Source organism: Salvelinus sp. IW2-2015, unplaced genomic scaffold, assembly GCF_002910315.2.
Source record: "Salvelinus sp. IW2-2015 unplaced genomic scaffold, ASM291031v2 Un_scaffold1896, whole genome shotgun sequence".
Taxonomy (NCBI): domain Eukaryota; kingdom Metazoa; phylum Chordata; class Actinopteri; order Salmoniformes; family Salmonidae; genus Salvelinus; species Salvelinus sp. IW2-2015.
Window position 1 is genome coordinate 6,658 of NW_019943257.1, and position 6,657 is coordinate 13,314.

The following is a 6,657-nucleotide window of genomic DNA, read 5'->3' on the forward strand; positions in this document are numbered from 1 at the left end:
GTGCATGTGTGTGTGTGTACGTGTGTGTCTATGTGTGTGGGTGTGTATGCGTGTGTATGTGTATGAGTGTATGTGTGCGTGTGTGTGTGGGTAAATAGAATGATCCATAATGTTAGTCTGGAGCCCAGGATTCCCATGGTGCTCAGGGTCAAATCAGGGTGGCCAGCTTCCGGCGACAGCTTATGGAAGAAATGTGTGTGTGCGCATGTGTGTGTGTGTCACATCCCTCCACCTTATCTCATGATAAATGAATTATTGCAGGCATATAGATACCCCACTCATACATTGCCTACAGTAGGAAAGTCAGGGTGTGATCCTGTCATATGAAATAGAAAATACCATTGAACCTTTACGTTGCTTCTCTATTTCTCCGAGAAGATTTCACTTGACAAATTCCTCATGAGGAGTGTTTTTTCACTCAATTAATATTTCATTTTATTCAATGATAAACCTGCAGGCCACAGCTTCACCACTTAAGGTTTAGATTTATCACCTGTGTGTACATGTCTGTGTGTATTTGTGTGTGTGTGTGGTGATGATTGTCCACCTCGTCAGTCCTCCATGCATCACTCTGATATCAGACGAGCCAGGAGCCCAGCAGCACACATACCTAAACCCCTGACCCAGTGAGATGGGAGAGAGACAGAGAAGAGACAGAGACGAGACATGAGAGAGACCAGGAGAGACCCAAGAGAGACAAAGAAGACTACCCACATCACGAGAAACGAGAGAGACAGAGAGAGACAGAGAGAGACTGAGCGAGAGACTGAGCAAGAGACAGAGCAAGAGACAGAGAGAGAGAGAGAGAGATCCACAAAGAATTCGAAAACAAACCCGATTTTGATTTGTGACCTGTTGCCACAAGAAATGGTCAACCAGTGAAGAACAAACACAATTGTAAATACAACCCATATTTATGCTTATCTATTTTCCCATCGTTACAACACTGTATATATACATAATATGACTTTTGTAATRTCTTTATTCTTTTGAAACTTCTATGAGTATAATGTTTASTGTTAATTTTTATTGCTTATTCCACTTTTGTATATTATCTACCTCACTTGCTTTGGCAATGTTAACACGTTTCCYATGCCAATAAAGCCCTTTGAATTGAATTGAATTGAGAGAGAGACTGAGAGAGACTGAGAGAGAGACTGAKAATGAGAGGGAGAGACAGAATGAGAGAGAGAGGGACAGAATGAGAGAGAGAGAGACAGAGCGACGGAGAGAGAGACAGAGCGACAGAGAGAGACAGAGCGACTGAGAGAGAGACCGAGACACTGAGAGTGAGACTGATAGAGAGACGAAGAGAGAGACTGAGAGAATGAGAGAGACTGAGAGAATGAGAGAGACTGAGAGAGAAAGACAGACTGAGACTGCAGTGTTTGTAGTAATGGTTCCTCTCTGTCCAAAAAGGGAAGCGGCGTCTCTTAAACACGCTGTACCGTGTTTATTATCCTCATGATTTAGTCACGAAGCCCTCCAACACATCTTCCCCCTACATCCTCTCTAAAATTGGTTCTCTGATGGGTTTTGGAACAGATTCGAGCCCTTAGACCAGCGTTTCCCAAACTCGGTCCTAGGGACCACAAGGGCTGCATGTTTCGGTTTTTGCTCTAGTACTACACAGCTGATCCAAATAATCAAAGCTTGATGATTAGTTGATTATTTGAATCAACTGTGTAGTGCTAGGGCAAAAACCAAAATGTTCACCGCTCCAGTGGACCAAGTTTGTGAAACGCTGCCTTAGCMCAGTCCTTGGCAACTATTCAATATGTGATAACTGTTTTTGTGTGTGAGTCTCTGACCACAGTGTTATTGTGAGTGTCTTTGCCTTTCAGTCAAGTTTAAGTGAGTTCCGGTCTGTTGACGTTACAGGTGTCTACTCCCTCTCTTTATGTAGAGAGGAATGAAGGGAAGGTGAAAGAGAAAGAGTAATACATCTTTTGTCACGCTCACCGGTTCCTAGCACGGAAAACAGATTGAGAGCAGCTTGATTATTGAAATGGATTGCACCATCAAGGAAGCAGCGAGGACAAAACACACACGTGCACACACACACATGTACACACACATATACCACACACGCATACCACACAAACATATACACACACACACACACACACACAGTTTATGGAAGGAAAGATAGGAAGAATCAATGTCAGGCAATTATCTTCCTTCTAAGTGATTTGTTTATCTACTTATTCCTCTTTGTTTATTTGACTGTCAATTCAGATGGCTTTATATCGAATGTGTCTGCAACAAAAGGCACCGTAAAGTTTTGACTTGTATCTCTGCTTGATGAAGTGGGCTGTTTATCTGTTTATATTGTTAACACTTGTTGCATACTGATAAACAGCCCGATTAATCAACCCTGTCAGACTTTAGTTTAGAGTGAAACTGTCCATAAGTTAACAATATAGTAGACTACCATATCATACCCTCCTCTGTAACACCAATATCCTACCTTACTAGGTCACATGCGTCGAATACAACAGGTTTTTCACCTTACCGTGAAATGCTTACTGACAAGCCCATAACCAACAATGCAGTTTTAGGAAAATAGAATTAAGAAAATATTTACAAATAAAATAAAATMAAAAATAAAATCAAAAGTAACACAATAAAATAACAATACAGAGGCTATATACAGGGGTACCGGTACCGGGTCAATGTGCGGGAGGGTACAGGTTAGTCGAGGTAATTTGTACATGTMGGTAGGGTTAAAGTGACTATGAATAGATAATAAACAGCGAGGAGCAGCAGTGTAAAACAAAGGGGGGGTCAGTGTAAATAGTCTGGGTGGCCATTTGATGAATTGTTCAGCAGTCTTATGGCTTGGGGGTAGAAGCTGTTACGGAGCCTTTTGGACCTGGACTTGGCGTTCTGTTACCGCTTGTCGTGCGTTAGCAGAGAGAACAGTCCACAGTATGACCTCTGGGACTGGAGTCTTTGACAATTTTTTGGGCCTTCCTCTGACATCGCCTAGTGTATTGGTCCTGGCTACTAGGTTGAAGATGACAAAGGTTAAGACAAGAGGAATCTAATATCTCATAACTATTTGGATGAATGTGGAACATTTCTAAACAATGGGACAAGTGATGCTAGTTAGCAACCCCCATACTTACACCATCATATCGCGTGTACATGGAAAAATAACTTACTACAGCTATGGGTAACGGAGATGATAACTTACTACTATAGTACAGCCCATGTGTATTGTTTGGGGAATGCAGTCAGGTCACCCGTGATACAAGTCAGTATTTGACATCCATCCATGCTATGAGGACAACGGGAGATGATGTGGAAACCGGCCACTAGCGGCAGCAGTGAGCGCTGTTCAAGTAGGTTTTGGATTTGCTAGGGCGTTGAGGACAGGGTTGGCGGATGAGTGTAAGCATCTGCCTCTGATTCCAAAGGTTGCAAGTTTCAATTTTTGTTTTAAGCATATCCCAAACCTTAACCCTTACCTTAACCATTCAGAGTTAATGCCTAACCTTAAGATTTTGGAGTTAATGCCTTAACTTAACCATTAACACTTTGAAATTTGACTTTTCTTCCAACTTCAAAATTTGACGTTTGAGAAACATGGATAATGTCTAATTCTGACATGAGACTGCGAGAGCTAGTTGGGAGAATGATTGTTTTATGGCATACTATATTATAGAGTGTTTGCAGAGTGTAAGTTCTAGAACTGATAACTTACTACATACATTGTGTATGGGTTCTAGACTTGGAATGAGAACTTACTGTATCATGGAAATATGGTACAAAGTGGTACGACAAAATTATGCGTATAATCATCCTACTGTGCTCCTGAGACTTTGTAAACGGGCCTTTACTCTGGTAAAGGTCTATGGCTCCAAGCCCCAAGAGTGAAGGAGGGTGTGTGTTCATATCTTGTTTGTCCTGATTGGGAGCCAGCCCCATTGGTAGTGCCATCTTCCCTGTCAGTCACAGGGTACCCAAGGGGAGTCAGGGCAGGAACTGCTCATTACAATATGTTTGTTACTCTGCCTGCCAACTGCTGAGCTCTTATTAAACACACAGACACACACACATAGACATACAATGTTTGCCACACAGCCTGTGAACTGCAGAGCTCTTATTAAAAATGTATCTGCAAGCTGTTTTGTGTCGCTGCTTCGCTGAGGAATTCATTACCTCTTCACCACATGCCACTGTGTCACACCACACACACACACACACACACACAACACACACACACACACACACACACACACACACACACACACACACACACACACACACACACACACACACACACACACACACACACACACACACACACACACACACACACACGCGCACGCACACACACACACACACACACACCACACACACACCCCACACACACACACACACACACACACACACACACATACAATCCTGCAAGCCAACCCGACCTGTGGAATAAAACAACAGCTTTCCATTTAGAATGGTTCAGATCCAAACCAACACACAGTCTGTTTGGAGGGGAGAGAGAGGGATGAGGAGAGGAAAGCGGAGTGAAGGAATGGTTGTCTCCCTCAGGTTTTCACTCTGTTTGATCCCTACAAAAGCAGGGTGACTCTCTCTGTCACTCATCCACTGTCTCACTTTTCTTATTTCTCTCTCTCTTTAACTTCTCCTTTTCTCTCTTTGTGGTTCATCCATCTAGCTCTCACAGGCTCACATCAGAATTAGACGTTCATCCATGTTTCTCAAACGTCAAATTCCGAAGTTGTTGCAAAAGTCAAAGCGTTGAAGCTGGATGGCTGCTGTTTTACGGGCTCCTAACTAATTGTGCTATTTTGTGTTTTTTCACATTGTTTGTAACTTATTTTGTACATAATGTTGATGCTACTGTCTCTAAGACAGAAAAGAGCTTCTGGATATCAGAACAGCGATTACTCACGTCGAACTGGACAACATTTTATTCTTTAAATAACACATGTAAGATACCAAATTAAAGCTACACTCGTTGTGAATCCAGCCAACATGTCAGAATTCAAATAGGCTTTTCGGCGAAAGCATAAGATGCTATTATCTGATGATAGCACAACAGTAAACAAAGAGAGTGTAGCATATTTCAACCCTGCAGGCGCAACACAAAACGTAGAAATAAAATATAAATCATGCCTTATCTTTGACGAGCTTCTTTTGTTGGCACTCCAATATGTCCCATAAACATCACAAATGGTCCTTTTGTTCAATTAATTCCGTCCATATATATCCAAAATGTCCATTTATTTGGCGCGTTTGACCCAGCAAAAAACAGCTTCCAATTTGCAAAATGTCACCACAAAATATCTCAAAAGTTACGTGTAAACTTTGCCAAAACATTTCAAACTACTTTTGYAATACAACTTTAGGTATTTTTAAACGTTAATAATCGATCAAATTGAAGACGGGTCTRTCTGTTTTCAATACAGGAGGACAACAAACTAACGCTACTTTTCTAGTCTTGCGCAACTCTCAAACAGTACACATAACGTTACACTGATTCAAGATGGCCGACTTCTTCAATGCACAAAGGAATAACCTCAACCAATTTCCAAAGACTGGTGACATCCAGTGGAAGCGGTAGGAACTGCAAACAAGTCCCTTAGACATCTAGTATCCCAATGAAACCTCATTGAACAGACAGTGACCTCAATTTGAATTAAATCTGAATGGTTAGTCCTCAGGGTTTTGCCTGCTACATAAGTTCTGTTATACTCACAGACATGATTCAAACAGTTTTAGAAACTTCAGAGTGTTTTCTATCCAACTCTACTAATAATATGCATATCCTATATTCTGGGGATGAGTAGAAGGAAGTTGAAATTGGGCASGCTATTTATTCAAAAGTGAAAATGCTGCCCCCTATCCTAGAGAAGTTAACAAAGGCTTTTCAAGAGTCCTTCTGTAGAGTCAAGAGAGAGGTAAGGGAGAAAGGTATTTATGGGGTGGTCATAAACCTCACCCACAGGCCAACGTCATGACAGTAGTCTCGAACAGAGCTCATCCACTTTATTCTCCAGTGATTGTACGTTGGCAAATAGAACGGATGRCAGGTTACCCACTCACTGACAAGGCACCCTGTATTTCCTTCTTTTCTTCATGCTAATGACGGGGATTTGGGTCTTGTCTGGGAGCAGCATTATATCCTTTGCGTCAGACTCATTAACCTTTCTCGCCCCGGGGTTCCGCTAGCGAAACACCCACAACATTCCGCTTATTTTTTTGAAATATTTAACTTCCACACATTACCAAGTCCAATACAGCAAATGAAAGATACACATCTTGTGAATCCAGCCAACATGTCCGATTTTTAAAATGTTTTACAGCGAAAACACAATAWATATTTATGTTAGCTCACCACAATAGCCAAACACACAACGCCATTTCTTCACCGCTAACATAGCTTTCACAAAACCCACAAATAGAGATAAAATKAATCACTAACCTTTGAACAACTTCATCAGATGACAGTCTTATAACATCATGTTATACCATACACTTATGTTTTGTTTCGAAAAATGTGCATATTTATAGGTATAAATCATAGTTACCAGTTTTTCACTTTGGAAAAAATCGTGCCCAATTTAACTTCTCTAGGATAGGGTGCAGATTTTTCACTTAGGGAAAAATAGCGTGCCYAATTTCAAC